General features: G+C 38.8%; 1 protein-coding gene across 2 annotated transcripts in view; it reads right to left on the bottom strand.

Moving 5' to 3' along the window:
* Window positions 1-1,485: 1,485 nt before the first annotated feature.
* LOC107887047 (uncharacterized) overlaps window positions 1,486-17,882 on the bottom strand; it is a 38,514-nt gene continuing 22,117 nt past the window's right edge. Inside the window, exon 7 of one of the 2 annotated variants that reach the window (XM_041098204.1) lies at window positions 1,486-1,762. The gene's annotated coding sequence lies outside the window, so the exon portion shown is untranslated. Of the gene's footprint in view, window positions 1,763-3,111; window positions 3,411-17,882 lie in introns of those variants that run through there. The other variant, XM_041098202.1, reaches the window with a different exon arrangement.

The raw sequence follows: 17,882 nt of genomic DNA, 5'->3' as shown, positions 1-17,882 counted from the left end.
TCATGGTATTAAAATAGTAGAAAAGGTCGTCTGGTTGGAACCTAGAAATGATAAGGATTCATCTATGTGTTATTTCAGTAAAGGGTTTATTATTATAAATATCACAAATCGGCTCAATTTTCAAAATTTTTATTTTTCACTGTGCAAGAAAATCGTTTTTGAACTAGATTTTTTCCATCAGGCATGTCATAGGATTAGTTTATGAGATTATACTTTGGTCGTTACTGATAAGGCATGGAGCGTATACTATAATTAAAACATTCTGATGAGGTGCTGAGCACACTTTACTTTGGTTTATACCGATAAGGCATGGTGTACAAATTATACTATGGATATACCCATGAGGCACTAGGTGTCAGATATATTGGTGTGATAGTTGGATGATACATGCATCCATCTTGAGTCCATGTTCGATTAATAGGGGTTAAGATACATATACCATGCTATGTGACTTTTGATATAAGATGTTAATATTGCATAGTTTATCTTGTATGTTAATGTTAAAGTAACAAAATATGGCATGTGAATAAAGATCATTTGAATAGATTAAAATGAGCCCTGAAGGCTGATATGGATATGAAACAAATCAATAGGTTGGAGATAGAAATGTATAAATGAAATGAACTAGTGATATTCTATGAAATATAAGTAAATGTGATACGATGATAGATAATGTTATATGTTCTTATATGATAGACCGAATGAAATATGGCATGGATTTTTACATGAGACATGAGTTGCAAATTGAATTAGTTGATAGTTATATCACATTTTTGTTGTTTTTGGCATATTATTCTATTTGTATTATTAATTTAAATCATGAAAGTACCACTGAACCCTGTTGATTAGCGTACGGTTTGTTTATTTCTGTGCGCAGGTACCAGTAGATCTTAAGGTTTCAAGGAGTTGAACAACATCTAGAACTCACCTCTCGACTCAAAAAATATTATATGGTTTGTTTTGTTTTTGGAAATTGGCATGTACCTAAGGTCGTGAATTAGTATTACGGTCTATTTTGTATGTTTTGTTTCAAATGGTATGTTCATGATCAAAGCTATTATATTAAGGATAAACATGTTTATTTTGTATGTGGATGCTTGGAATTGGGGCATGACTTGTACGTTAGGTGATGGAGAATGATGCAAATAACTATAATGAATATGTCATGCTTATAATCACATATTGGTAAATGTTAGATATGTCAAAAATGTTAATTTGATTATTGTAGTACTGTCTATAGTGTGCTAAGTTGAGTTTTTAGGTCACATAAACCATTTAGTACTGACTTTGGGTAGGTTCAGTTGAGTGATGCAAAGATTGGGGGAAACTGCCTTCAAAGTCACAACACTCCTCTACTGGTGTTGCGAGATCGAGCTTTTGTTTCCATAGTCGCTGTAACACCTTATATTCGACTTGATTTATCAGATCTGGATAAAGAATGCCACAAAATGAGATACTTAGCAATATTTTAAAACTGACTAAGACTTTACTAACCATACTTCTCACTTATATACTTTTATTTCAAATCAAAAAAATTTTTAGGAAACGTTTATTAATTACAACTGGTTCCCAAATGGTGGTATAAAACAATAAAACTTAAATCTTTATTAACATAGACTCAAAAATGGCATATAACATTATTCTCTATTTGGAAACCTATTCCCAAAAGTCCCTTTGTATGCATAATATTGCAGTTTGATCGACCACTTTGGAGCAATCCTGGCTCGGTCCCTCACAGGTGCACTGGTTCATATTTTAAGACCTGCCACACACAAACAAGCGTCCATAAGTTCAATACAGAGTATTGCGTCTAAACTAGTATTACCTTTTAATGTTGATGTTGAAATCCTCGAGTTAATATCCTGGTTCCTTTTCAGAGTTTGGCTAATACTTTCTGATTTCTAGTTGGCGAATAACTATACGCCAATTCTACACTTATCCATCATATGCACATTTCATCCGAATGGAGGATCCCAGACTTTACACCATATTTTAAATCATTCTTCACAATCCCTTTGAGGATAGCAGTTGGATACACACTTTAAAACAATATTTATAATATTCTACTCTTGGTGAATTCTTTTACAGACTCCAGCGATTATCAAAACACCAGTTACCTTATAAATTCAAATTCGTCCAAATAACAGACTTACTTAGAAGAATATAGAATTTTAATTCACACAATAGAATCCCAAATAACTTCCATACAGAACATGAAAATTCCTAAGTATGGCAGGCAACTTACACCACTTTTTATTCTAAATACACAAAGCTCTTTGTACTAGCAGGTCACTATGGAAGATTCCTCAATCGTTCACACTATTTTAAGAATTCATTTAGGAAATGCCTCGAGGGCATACTTAGATTTCACCATGCGTCTAACTAGTAACTCGTCAGTTAGGCTCGTACCCTAGAATTCATCATATAGGTTTTCTAGTTAGCTTGTTGCTAAGGCTCTCCATATAAGACCCCGCTTAGGATTTACAAAATTTGCCATACAAGCTTTCCAAATAATTTTTCACTCAAGTTTTTTAGGTGACGATATCATTAAGGCTTTCCCTGTAATATGCCACAAAGGCTTTTCAGCTATTTTTGCACAAAGGCCTTTTAGGTATCTCGCCACAAATGAATTTCAAATAATTTGTGTTTATTGTCCCAGTAGACCATCTCTATGGATGCCATGGGGCTTCTCCCTCATGGTTTTATACCTTCATGCCCTCTTGGCGCATTATCATATAATGTCATGGTCATGGATTTCCACATATTTATTTCGTGATCTACCAGTCTGGTTACCATTATAGCTACCTTACCGAAGTCTACACAATAAATCTTCATTTGTGTTCCATGATTTGCCAATCTTATTAGTAATATTGCTAACCTACTAGAGGCATCACAACATATTTTTCTCTTCACATTTAAACATATCACAAACTCATTTGTATTGGACTCGTATCACAACAAAGGTCTCTTTTAATTAGACTTTACCACACACACATATAACACTAACTACTATCACCCACACATTCTAGAGATGACGTACCAACTCTTTAACAACAGTGACACTAAAATGCCCCAAAACCCAACCTAAAAGTTTAGACCGAATCCTGGAGGTTACATTGATCACCGAAGTGATCCAAAGCAATTTTAGTTTAGCCAATTAGAATACAAAATAGTATTGAAGATACGTAAAAAAAAGTCAGAAATAAGATCCAAAAATTTCTAAAATTCAGTCTAATAGCAGGCTGCGAAAACCCAAAACCAAGTTTGTACCACAATTCCTCTAAAAAATTTTGTAGTCCAAAATAGTCTACAAATTTAAGTATTTGCATAATCAATTTATTAGCCTGGCTTAAAACACATTACTCCTACATCTCCGGCATGCCGAGTCAATCCACAGAAATTGAGAGTACCTGAAAAGGCAAAACTAAGGGGGTAAGCTACACGAGCTCTATGTGAGTTCGAAACATAACAAACAACAAAGTTACAAAAAAAATTAGATAGCAGTTCAACAGCGAAACGTACTTATAAAGCTATTACAAAACCAGAATGCAAACATGGAACCAACGTCCCAAGCATACATAACAAACAAAGTACATCACATCATTATAACATATCTCTAAAAAACAGATGTTCGCACAAGTAGATGTATGTATGAATGCAAAACAAATTTAAAACAAACCCACCCCACCAATCGAACACCGAGCTATAAGAAGCTCAACCAACCATGCACACCACGTAAGACCTCGAAAGGCCCATCCAACCCTACACACCACATATGTGGACTAGGCCACTCAGATGATAATATGCAGCAAAGCTAACATATGTGTCATACTATGCGATACCGCTATCAAAATGTATTGTAGTTGAAACTGCTCAAATCAGATTAGACTTCCTTCTCTTCACAATTAAAAACCCCCCAATTTTATGTTCATGAATAAATATGCACATCAGACACTGTCAGTCATACAAACACAGAAGCTCATATTTAGTCGATCACTTACAAAATTCCCATGCGATTGTAGAATACACACCACATACAAATATTCACAAGGATACCAAAACTCACAAGCTCAATCAATCACATTCAAAACCCATCATGTTCATAAACTATTTACTAGAACATCATATAACACTTTTTTGAACTATTAAATTAACACTCTAGTTAAGTACAGACGCATAAACCTGAGATAATCAAAGTCTTTACCAACCTTACTAAAGCCTAACTAAAGGTCAGAACACATAGAAAGTTAAACGTGTCAAAAACCGACCGTGTGGAAGTGCCTAGGTCATGTGGGGTCAACACGCCCATATGAAAGAGGCACATGCCCGTGTGAAAGGGGGCACCCTGTCATATGACTATGGCACACTCCCGTGTGACCCAGGAACATGGTCGGTGGATAACCAATATAACTCTTTGTCCATTTGTGCTTAAGTAAGGTGCAGGGCAAACACGACTATGTCTCCAAAACACACTTCCGTGTGAAAAATGACTAAAATCCCTAAATTCCCAAGTATCAAATTTGTCCCTGAAACCCTAATCCCCCACTTCCACACAGCCATGTGGACCGCCCGTGTGCAGCACACCCCTGTGTGACCACCCGTGTGGTCATGAATCCACTCCGGAATAGCTACATAATGTGCCTTTGATGTCGAAACGACCCCCGACCCTCATTAACTCAATAATACACCAAAAACTCATAGTATTTCAAGCTAAACCGCAACAACCGACACTACGATTGGTAATTTTCAGAAACACACCAAATATATTGAATTATTCAAAATCAAAGCAGAATTTTGACAATGAAAAGGAAGAGTTTCTGAACCCACAAGCGATTTAAGCACTCAAAATTGTTCGACTCGCTCCCCTAAAATGATTTAGAGATCTTAATTACAAACACAACTAATTATAAGAATTTAATTTAAGAAATACAACAAAATTGAGGACCAATCAAGCAGAACACTCGAGAACAAAGCTCCCTTGACAGACAACAAAGTAGAAGAAGCAAAAACAAAATCAAAGGAAACTGAAAAGTCACAGAAAACAAAGTGTAGTGGGAGAAGAACATGTATGGAAAAAAAATGTAGAAACTATTTGATGTTGACATAAAAAAATAAAAAATAAAATAAGTGGTTTTTAAAATTAAAACAAATTTCAAGATACAATAATCATTCTTCAAAACACACATGAGGATTCGATCCCAAAACCCAAAGGTACACTAACACACCACCAACCATCAGACCAACAGGCCTATTCTGATATTAAAACATGACAACAAACCCAATTGTCCGATCTAGCCACTAACCCTTCCTACAAATCTCAAAACTTCTAACCCCGAAATATAGGGTGTTACAGACACTTATCATGCAACGTCGTATTCAAACAACTATCAATACTCTTCTTTTACATCTATGTAGATATTTTCTTAATGAGACATGCTTATCTACAGATGCATCAACCATTTTTTCAAAATAAAATTATATATAGAAGTCAGTACTATAAACTCACCGGAGACTCACCTTTACCTCGACTCAGAATGTTTGTTCCAATCATCCTTCTCAATCTAGTAGCAACCACTACTCAACAGATCATAGAACCTCAATTAAGACCTTATTTACTGATAGGTTACTAATATGCCATCTATACACGACCCTCGTGTAAGGGCTCCCACTCAAAACATATTGTTCTTACATCTTTTACACATCCCTACTCATTACTGTCATAACATACAGAGCTATTGAACTTACCAGAAGGTTAAATCATCCAATAATTTACAAAACCTTAGCTTTAGCTTATCGAAGAATAATAAGAAAACGTTTAGAATGAAAAGAAGTAACCATGATGCAATCAGGAGAGAAAAACCCTCTAGATGCACCCCTTCACCATGTATATATATACTCTCGATCTTTTATAGTGGATTTGACAAGTGGCAATATTATTTGAATTTGTCCCCTAGTTTCCCTACAAAAATCTGAGGAAAATAAAAGGAAATTTGGCTAGTTTAACGTTGTGGTAAACCAGTCAAGAAGAGAGCCAAATCAATCCGGTTAACTCCCAACTAACCAATCAAGAAGAGAGTCAAACCAATTGAAGAGTGCTCATACAAACCAGACGTATTTCATCTTGGTGATGACTCTCTTATGGCGTGATCTTAAAGATAATTAATTCTTTATATAGTTTTCCTATACACTAAATAGACTCTTGGTGTTTTAGCAAAAAACTCTAAGGCGTAATCTTTCTTCACTTGAAGATATCCTGGACCAACTTCTTAGATACCGAATTGAATTTTGAATAGGTAATTTTATCTAATTAGTGATTAATTAAGGTATAGGGACTAAATCGCAAAATCGATAAAAGTTTAATTGTTAAAAATTTTTGAATTAGAAACAAGTAAGGATTAAGAAGGAAATTATACCTTTTTAGCCTATAGTGGGCAGTAGGAACAAAGAAAACACAATGATTTTATTGTAAAATTTGTTATAAATAAAATAAATAAATAAAATAAACTAATACATAAGTAATAAAATATGATAGTGGAAAGAGAGAGAGAAAAAACATATTTCTCTTTTCATCTTTAACTGTCAATAATTGAAGGAGAAGAGGAAAAACTTTCAAACTTATGGATTTCACATTTAGAGCCTCAATTGATTAGTGCAATTTAGTCATTTTCTTATAATTTTTACGTTTTTGGTGTAACACCCCGAACCCGAGACCGACACCGGAGTCGGACACGAGATGTTAACAAACTTTGAAAAATTTTTCCAGACACTGCCCAGTCTGAGTACTAGTCGCTTCAAAAATCATATCTTGAGTTTCACAACTCAAAAATCAGTTTTGTGATTTTTCCCTGAAACTAGACTCATGTCCCCACCTATGGATTTTTTTCTAGAATTTTTGGTCGGGCCAATTAGTACAGTTTATTAGTCAAAGTCTCCCATGTTACAGGGGTCGACTACACTGACCTTTTCCCATTACGACTGGGATATCTCTCTGCACAGAGCTTCAATACTGATGCCGTTTGTTTCTATGGAAACTAGACTCAGAGAGGAATCCATACATATATGGTATGACCCCTAATTATCTCTGGTCAATTTATAGTGAATTTCCAAAGGCGGAACAGTGAATCCAGAAACTGTTCTGGCCCTGTTCCACAAGAACCCGAATATCTCTTTCTGTACTGTTCCTATAATTGTTTCGTTACTTCCATATGAAAGTATATTCATCAAGGTTCGATTACATAATTTATTCACTATTTAATTCCACTCCTACGAATTCTTGTGATTTTTCCAATCCACACCACTGCTGCTATCAGCTTCTGTTTTCAAAGTGAACCTCACCTAATTTGGGGTTTCATGGACCAACTAGGGCCTTGTCATACATAAGCCCACATATGATCATACTTAGCCATTCTAGTGGCTGATCATTTGCTCAACACTTCCATTCCAACATAGTTACATCATGAAACCATCTATACATTCATAAATACGAATGGTCTAATGCCATACTCCACTTCTACAAGCCATTTTCGCATGGCTGTACACTTATACATTTCATAAAGTACTCGAAAGACAACAACGGGTAGTCCTATACATGCCATAACAAAATTCAACCAAAATAGTACCCAAAAGAGCCTTTGATAGTGTGGGCGACTTCGACTTCAAGATCCCGAGTCCGATAGCTGGAGAACCAAAAATCTATAAAACAGAGGAGCAATGTAACGAGTAAGCAATTTATGCTTAGTAAGTTTGAGCAAGGAATTCCAGCATGCACAAAGAATATCACACATTTAGCTAAACGGAATATTTCATAATACGCAATTTATCGATTTTAAACTTGCTTCACAACATTAACAACCCTTATACACATACACAATAGACTAACTTAGCCGAAGGCCGATAGCTCGTTTATCAACTGAGCGAACATTTATTTGTAAGGGCTCGATTTAATTCAACACATACGTAACATATCCCCATATTGGGATGTTTTTCGAATATTCGCTGGAATTTTACAGCAAGCTCATTCGTTACCAATTCGCGTACCTTCGGGATTTAACCGGATATAGCTCCTCGTTCAAATGCCTTCGGGACATAGCCCGGTTTTAGTAACTCACCCCATGCCTTCGGGACGTAACCCGGATTTAACAACTCGCACGAATGCCTTCGGGACTTAACCCGGCTTTAATAACTCGCACGAATGCCCTCGGGACTTAACCCGGATTTAGTATCTCGCACAAAGGCCTTCGGATCTTAGTCCGGATATATTCGCTTAGCACAAAGCCTTCGGGACTTAGCCCGGACAGCATTCAATTAATCATACACATCTAACAATAATTCATGGTACATTCATATTTCATTTTCGTTTACGAAACTCAAACACAAGGCACATATTGTCCTTGCACATTCGGCTCAATAGCCACACATAGAGCATGATTTAATCACATCGAAATTTAGGCTCTCTTACTCAAGAACTTACCTCGGGTGTTGTCGAACGATTCCGCTAGCTATTCAACCACTTTTTCCTTCCCTTTATCGGTTTTATTTCCCCTTTGCTCTTGAGCTTAATCAAACAAATAAATTGATTTCATCATTTAGGCATCAAAAGATGAACACAAGGCACTTAGCCCATATTTATACATTAGACATTAAAGTCTCATACATGCAAAAATCATGCATCAACACAACATATTAGCTAATTTCTTTCCCCTTGGCCGAATATGCATGTCCCTTTTTGGGGTCGATTTCAACACTTAATACACACATATACACACTAGTAAAGCATCCTCCCCCTTTTCATCAATTTAACACATGCATTGCTCATTAACATGCAAAGTTACATTCGGCCTTAGTACACATCTTGCTAGCCGATTCTTCTCCATTTAGCAACCAATGCACATATGTGCTCACACAAAAATGCTAAAAAGGAGGTTCAAGAATCATCAAGCCATCATCACATGCATCATTAACAAGCTTCATATTTTGCATGCAATGGCATTAACACAACCTCCACCTAGGCCGAATCTTAACTCATCCTCATGCCTCATCACCACAACATCAAACATCAACCAAGAATGATTCATCCATGGTCAAGTGCCATTTCCATCACATAGCAAGATTTAGACCATGGGTTAGGTAGAACTCAAGCTAACAACTAAAACATGCATGCCTCTCATGGAACATCATCAAACATACCTTAGCCTAGCTACATGCATGGCCGAATCTCTTCACCTTTCTTCTTCTTTCCTCCTTAAAATTTTTGGCCAAGGATGAACCAAAGGATGAGAAAATTTTTCTTTGTTTTTCTTTCTAGTTTTTGGCAAGCATGAAGATGAGAAAAGGATGAACAAAATCCCCCCCTTTCTCTTCTTTAGCTCACGGCAATGGGGGGACAAACACTACACACACATTTTTTTTTCTTTTGTTTTCCATTTCTTTATTACCCATACTCCTTATTTTATTCTTCCACTAACAAAACATGTTTCATGACATGTTTTACCCATCCTTCCTTGTCATGGCCGGCCACTACTCTTTAGGGGGGGAAATTTGACATGCAAGTCCCCCCTTTGTCCACATGCACTAATAGGTCCTCACACATTGACCTATCACATTTTAGAATTTTCTCACATAAGTCCTAATGACTAAATTCACATGAAATCAACCAAATTGAAGCTTGAAATTTTCACACATTCATAATTACATATTCTACACAATAAGTATCACATTCAAACATTTCGGTGACTCGGTTTAGCGGTCCCGAAACCACTTCCCGACTAGGGTCAACTTTGGGCTGTCACAACTCTCCCCCACTTAAGAAATTTTCGTCCCCGAAAATCTTACCGGTAAATAGGTTTGGGTATCGTTCTTTCATCGAGCTCTCGGTCTCCCAAGTTGCTTCCTCGATCCCGTGTTTGAGCCATAACACCTTTACTAGCGGAACTCTTTTGTTTCGCAACTCCTTCACTTCACGAGCTAGGATACGCATCGGTTCTTCTTCATAGCTCATGTCGACTTGAATTTCAACCTCTGATGGGCTAATTATATGTGATGGATCAGATCGATAGCGTCGAAGCATCGAAACATGAAAGACGTCATGAATCTTTTCAAGCTCCGGGGGCAAAATCAATCTATACGCAACCGGACCAACTCGTTCGGAGATTTTGTACGGCCCAATGAATCTTGGGCTCAACTTGCCCTTACGGCCGAACCTGAGTATCTTTTTCCAAGGTGAAACCTTAAGGAACACTTTGTCTCCCACCTGATACTCGATGTCTTTTCGTTTCAAATCTGCGTACGATTTCTGACGATCCGTGGCTACCTTCAGACTTTCACGGATTACCTTTACTTTCTGTTCAGCATCTCTAATCAAATCAACTCCGAAAATTTTGCTTTCACCGAGCTCGGTCCAAAACAATGGTGTACGCCATTTACGACCGTACAAAGCCTCGTAAGGTGCCATCTTAATACTTGATTGAAAACTATTGTTGTAAGCGAATTCAATCAAAGGTAAATACCGTTCCCATGAACTACTGAACTCGAGGATGCAACATCTCAACATATCCTCAAGTATCTGAATTATCCTCTCGGATTGACCATCGGTTTGGGGGTGAAAAGCAGTGCTAAAATGCAGCTTGGTACCCAGAGCTTCTTGCAATTTCTTCCAAAATCGTGAGGTGAATCTCGGATCTCTATCCGACACGATAGAAACAGGTACCCCGTGTAATCTCACAATTTGATAAACGTACAATTCAGCTAGTTTCTCCAATGAAAAATCCGTACGTACGGGGATGAAATGAGCCGACTTAGTCAGTCTATCAACAATAACCCATATCGCATCCTTCTTACTTGCTGACAAGGGCAGTCCAGACACAAAGTCCATTGTGACTCGATCCCATTTCCACTCGGGTATCATGATCGGCTGGAGTAATCCTGAAGGCACTTGATGTTCCGCTTTCACTTGTTGACATATTAAACATCTCGAAACAAAGTCAGAGATGTCCCGTTTCATACCATGCCACCAAAATTGACGTTTCAAATCATTGTACATTTTCGTACTCCCCGGGTGAATTGACATTCGGCTACAATGGGCTTCGTTCAGAATCATCGAAATGAGTTCCGAATTCCTTGGAACACACAAACGATTTCTAAACCTCAAACAATCATCATCATCAATTTGAAACTCCGATTCCTCGTTCGGAAAACACTTAGCCCGTTTTGCAACCAATTCATCATCGACTTTCTGAGCTTCACGAATTTGGTGAGTCAATAATGGTTTAGCTTTTAATTCAGCTACTAACACACTGTCTGGTAGAACAGACAAATGCACGTTCATCGCTCGTAAAGCAAACAATGACTTCCGGCTTAAGGCGTCCGCAACCACGTTAGCCTTTCCCGGGTGGTAATCAATGACAAGCTCGTAATCTTTCAACAACTCAAGCCAACGTCTTTGTCGCAGATTCAAGTCTCGTTGAGTCATCAAATATTTGAGACTTTTGTGATCCGAAAATACATGGCACTTCTCACCAAACAGATAATGTCGCCATATTTTTAAAGCAAACACGATGGCAGCTAGTTCGAGATCATGGGTCGGATAATTCCTCTCGTGTGGCTTCAATTGTCTCGACGCATAGGCCACGACTCGACCTTCTTGCATCAATACGCAACCCAACCCAAGTAGGGATGCGTCACTATAAATGACAAACTCTTTACCTGATTCGGGTTGCACCAAAATTGGAGCTTCAGTCAAATGAGTTTTCAGTTGGTCGAAACTTTTTGACATTTCTCCGTCCACTCGAACTTAACATCCTTTTGAAGTAGCTTCGTCATTGGTGTGGCTATCATCGAGAAACCTTTCACAAATCGTCGGTAATAACCGGCGAGCCCCAAAAAGCTCCGAACTTCAGTAACATTTCTCGGAGGTTTCCAGTCAAGTATGGCTGAAATTTTATTCGGGTCAACTCGAATACCCGACGCGGATACCACATGACCCAAGAAGCTAACCTCTCTTAACCAGAACTCACACTTACTGAACTTAGCATATAACTGCTTATCCCGCAAAATTTGCAGCACTAGCCTCAGATGCTCAGCATGTTCGGTCTCGTCTCTTGAATAGACCAAAATGTCATCAATGAACACCACTACGAACCGATCCAAATACGGTCTGAAGATCCGATTCATCAAATCCATAAATACTGCAGGGGCATTAGTGAGCCCAAACGGCATCACTAAGAATTCGTAGTGACCATATCTCGTTCTGAAGGCAGTTTTGGGAATATCTGAATCTCGGATTCGCAACTGATAATAGCCCGATCTCAAATCTATTTTTGAGAACACTGAGGCTCCCTTCAGTTGGTCGAACAAATCATCGATGCGCGGCAACGGATATTTGTTCTTTATCGTCACTTTATTCAGCTGACGATAGTCAATGCACAACCTCATGGTTCCGTCCTTCTTTTTCACGAACAATACTGGTGCACCCCAAGGTGAGAAACTTGGTCGAGCGAAACCTCTATCCGTCAGTTCTTGCAACTGAGCTTTCAACTCCTTTAACTCGGTTGGTGCCATACGATACGGAGCTATCGAAATCGGCGTAGTCCCAGGTACAAGCTCAATACCAAACTCTACCTCCCGAACAGGTGGTAAACCCGGTAATTCTTCCGGAAAAACATCCGGGTATTCACAAACCACCGGCACAGATTCGGGTTTCTTTTCTAATTCTTTGTCACCAAGTACATACGCAAGGTATGCTTCGCACCCTTTTCTTACATATTTCTGTGCCAACATTGCTGATATTACAGCTGGCATCCCCTCTAAGTCCGCAGACTCAATTCGGACTACTTCGTTATTTGCGCATCTCAAATCAATAGTCTTGCTCTTGCAATTCACAATCGCATCATGCGCGGTCAACCAATCCAAACCAAGGATAACATCAAATTCATCAAACGGCAAGAGCATCAAGTTCGCCGGGAAACAGGAACCTCGAATTTCCAGGGGACATTTCTTACACACTTTGTCGACAAGCACGTAACGACCCAAGGGATTTGACACCCGAATTACGAACTCAGTAGACTCAATAGGTAAAGTCTTACTGGATGCTAAGGTTTCACATATGTAAGAATGAGTAGAACCGGGGTCAATCAAAGCAATTACATTAGTATCAAAGAGGGTGAATGTACCGGTAATAACATCAGGCGAAGAAGCATCCTCGCGGGCACGTATAGCATAAGCTCTAGCAGGCGCACGGGCTTCGGATCTGGTTATATCGTCTCTAGATCCTCTCTGACCACCACCAGCATTGCCCATATTTCCAGATGGTCTACCTCGAGCAGTGGTAGCACCCGGTCTCCCACTCTGATTTGCATTCTGCCCCGACAACCTCGGGCAATCTTTAATGAAGTGGTCCACTGATCCGCATTTGTAACAGGAGCGGTCAGGAAATCTACAACTCCCCGAATGCCATTTACCGCAATATCGGCATTTCGTCCTGTCTCGACGTTCATTCCCAACACTGGCGACCGAAGTGCCTCGTGTACCCACAGGGGGTCGATCACGATCTCGTCCAAAAAGGCCCGAAGTGCCTCTAAACTGGCCCGCATCATCTCGAAATCTCTTCGATGTCTGTTGAAGAGACCTTCCCGAGGATCTTTTACGAAACTCTCTAGTTCCCTCATCAACTCTTTGCTTTTCTTTTCTAAGCTCTTCGGCTTTACAAGCTCGTTCAACAAGTACCACGAACTCTCGTATTTCAAGAACGCCAACGAACATCTTTATATCTTCATTCAGCCCATCCTCGAAGCGTTTACACATAATAGCTTCGGACGAAACACATTCCCGAGCGTATTTGCTAAGTCTAACAAATTTTCGCTCGTAATCAGTAACCGACATGGAGCCTTGCTTAAGCTCAAGAAATTCCTTCCGTTTTTGATCAACAAATCTCTGACTGATATACTTTTTCCGAAACTCAGTTTGGAAAAACTCCCAAGTTACTTACTCTCGGGGCACAATAGAAGTCAGAGTACTCCACCAATAGTAGGCAGAATCACGTAGCAAGGAGATAGCACACTTTAGGCATTCATCGGGTGTACAAGATAGCTCATCGAGTACCCGGATAGTGTTGTCCAGCCAAAATTCAGCTTGCTCGGCATCATCGCTATCTATAGCCTTAAATTCAGTAGCCCCATGTTTTCGGATTCTGTCAACTGGGGGCTTATTTAACCTTATTTGGTCCGTTACCGGTGGTATTGTAGGTGCGGGGGTAGTATTTGTCGGGAATGGAGGTTGTGGAACAGCCATATTAGTTCGAATGTATTGGTTAAACCAATCATTCATCACACTATAGAATGCTTGTCTAGCTTCATCATTCTGATTACTAGCATTAGGTTGAGAGTCCGCCGGCACTGTCCCTTGTGCGGGAGCAGGCGCTACACTCTCAAGATCATCAGCTACTTCTCGGTCACGATCGGGATCCATTACTATAAATAAACACATTTACGATTGTCAGAAATCACCACACTATCAAGTAATCACATAAAATGGCATGTATAGCTAGACCCAAAACATTACGGTAGTCCTAGAATCGACTAAACCGTAGCTCTGATACCAATAAAATGTAACACCCCGAACCCGAGACCGACACCGGAGTCGGACACGAGATGTTAACAAACTTTGAAAAATTTTTCCAGACACTGCCCAGTCTGAGTACTAGTCGCTTCAAAAATCATATCTTGAGTTTCACAACTCAAAAATCAGTTTTGTGATTTTTCCCTGAAACTAGACTCATGTCCCCACCTATGGATTTTTTTCTAGAATTTTTGGTCGGGCCAATTAGTACAGTTTATTAGTCAAAGTCTCTCATGTTACAGGGGTCGACTACACTGACCTTTTCCCATTACGACTGGGATATCTCTCTGCACAGAGCTTCAATACTGATGCCGTTTGTTTCTATGGAAACTAGACTCAGAGAGGAATCCATACATATATGGTATGACCCCTAATTATCTCTGGTCAATTTATAGTGAATTTCCAAAGGCGGAACAGTGAATCCAGAAACTGTTCTGGCCCTGTTCCACAAGAACCCGAATATCTCTTTCTGTACTGTTCCTATAATTGTTTCGTTACTTCCATATGAAAGTAATTCATCAAGGTTCGATTACATAATTTATTCACTATTTAATTCCACTCCTACGAATTCTTGTGATTTTTCCAATCCACACCACTGCTGCTATCAGCTTCTGTTTTCAAAGTGAACCTCACCTAATTTGGGGTTTCATGGACCAACTAGGGCCTTGTCATACATAAGCCCACATATGATCATACTTAGCCATTCTAGTGGCTGATCATTTGCTCAACACTTCCATTCCAACATAGTTACATCATGAAACCATCTATACATTCATAAATACGAATGGTCTAATGCCATACTCCACTTCTACAAGCCATTTTCGCATGGCTGTACACTTATACATTTCATAAAGTACTCGAAAGACAACAACGGGTAGTCCTATACATGCCATAACAAAATTCAACCAAAATAGTACCCAAAAGAGCCTTTGATAGTGTGGGCGACTTCGACTTCAAGATCCCGAGTCCGATAGCTGGAGAACCAAAAATCTATAAAACAGAGGAGCAATGTAACGAGTAAGCAATTTATGCTTAGTAAGTTTGAGCAAGGAATTCCAGCATGCACAAAGAATATCACACATTTAGCTAAACGGAATATTTCATAATACGCAATTTATCGATTTTAAACTTGCTTCACAACATTAACAACCCTTATACACATACACAATAGACTAACTTAGCCGAAGGCCGATAGCTCGTTTATCAACTGAGCGAACATTTATTTGTAAGGGCTCGATTTAATTCAACACATACGTAACATATCCCCATATTGGGATGTTTTTCGAATATTCGCTGGAATTTTACAGCAAGCTCATTCGTTACCAATTCGCGTACCTTCGGGATTTAACCGGATATAGCTCCTCGTTCAAATGCCTTCGGGACATAGCCCGGTTTTAGTAACTCACCCCATGCCTTCGGGACGTAACCCGGATTTAACAACTCGCACGAATGCCTTCGGGACTTTACCCGGCTTTAATAACTCGCACGAATGCCCTCGGGACTTAACCCGGATTTAGTATCTCGCACAAAGGCCTTCGGATCTTAGTCCGGATATATTCGCTTAGCACAAAGCCTTCGGGACTTAGCCCGGACAGCATTCAATTAATCATACACATCTAACAATAATTCATGGTACATTCATATTTCATTTTCGTTTACGAAACTCAAACACAAGGCACATATTGTCCTTGCACATTCGGCTCAATAGCCACACATAGAGCATGATTTAATCACATCGAAATTTAGGCTCTCTTACTCAAGAACTTACCTCGGGTGTTGTCGAACGATTCCGCTAGCTATTCAACCACTTTTTCCTTCCCTTTATCGGTTTTATTTCCCCTTTGCTCTTGAGCTTAATCAAACAAATAAATTGATTTCATCATTTAGGCATCAAAAGATGAACACAAGGCACTTAGCCCATATTTATACATTAGACATTAAAGTCTCATACATGCAAAAATCATGCATCAACACAACATATTAGCTAATTTCTTTCCCCTTGGCCGAATATGCATGTCCCTTTTTGGGGTCGATTTCAACACTTAATACACACATATACACACTAGTAAAGCATCCTCCCCCTTTTCATCAATTTAACACATGCATTGCTCATTAACATGCAAAGTTACATTCGGCCTTAGTACACATCTTGCTAGCCGATTCTTCTCCATTTAGCAACCAATGCACATATGTGCTCACACAAAAATGCTAAAAAGGAGGTTCAAGAATCATCAAGCCATCATCACATGCATCATTAACAAGCTTCATATTTTGCATGCAATGGCATTAACACAACCTCCACCTAGGCCGAATCTTAACTCATCCTCATGCCTCATCACCACAACATCAAACATCAACCAAGAATGATTCATCCATGGTCAAGTGCCATTTCCATCACATAGCAAGATTTAGACCATGGGTTAGGTAGAACTCAAGCTAACAACTAAAACATGCATGCCTCTCATGGAACATCATCAAACATACCTTAGCCTAGCTACATGCATGGCCGAATCTCTTCACCTTTCTTCTTCTTTCCTCCTTAAAATTTTTGGCCAAGGATGAACCAAAGGATGAGAAAATTTTTCTTTGTTTTTCTTTCTAGTTTTTGGCAAGCATGAAGATGAGAAAAGGATGAACAAAATCCCCCCCTTTCTCTTCTTTAGCTCACGGCAATGGGGGGACAAACACTACACACACATTTTTTTTTCTTTTGTTTTCCATTTCTTTATTACCCATACTCCTTATTTTATTCTTCCACTAACAAAACATGTTTCATGACATGTTTTACCCATCCTTCCTTGTCATGGCCGGCCACTACTCTTTAGGGGGGAAATTTGACATGCAAGTCCCCCCTTTGTCCACATGCACTAATAGGTCCTCACACATTGACCTATCACATTTTAGAATTTTCTCACATAAGTCCTAATGACTAAATTCACATGAAATCAACCAAATTGAAGCTTGAAATTTTCACACATTCATAATTACATATTCTACACAATAAGTATCACATTCAAACATTTCGGTGACTCGGTTTAGCGGTCCCGAAACCACTTCCCGACTAGGGTCAACTTTGGGCTGTCACATTTGGAATCTCGATAACTTAATCTAGCTAACTTGTGTGTTATTTTTTAAAATTGTTAACGTTTACAAATGTTTCCATTGACAAATGCTTGAAGTTTTGATGTTAAAATGTTAGCTTTTAAGCTTAGAAATGAAAAAGGATTAATTTGTAAAATGAAAGTTGTAAATTTTGAAAATAAGGACTAATG

This window comes from Gossypium hirsutum, chromosome A03 (genome assembly GCF_007990345.1).
Source record: "Gossypium hirsutum isolate 1008001.06 chromosome A03, Gossypium_hirsutum_v2.1, whole genome shotgun sequence".
NCBI classification, from domain to species: domain Eukaryota; kingdom Viridiplantae; phylum Streptophyta; class Magnoliopsida; order Malvales; family Malvaceae; genus Gossypium; species Gossypium hirsutum.
The sequence above is the reverse complement of the archived record's forward strand: the minus strand, read 5'-3'. Positions and strand labels throughout refer to the sequence as shown.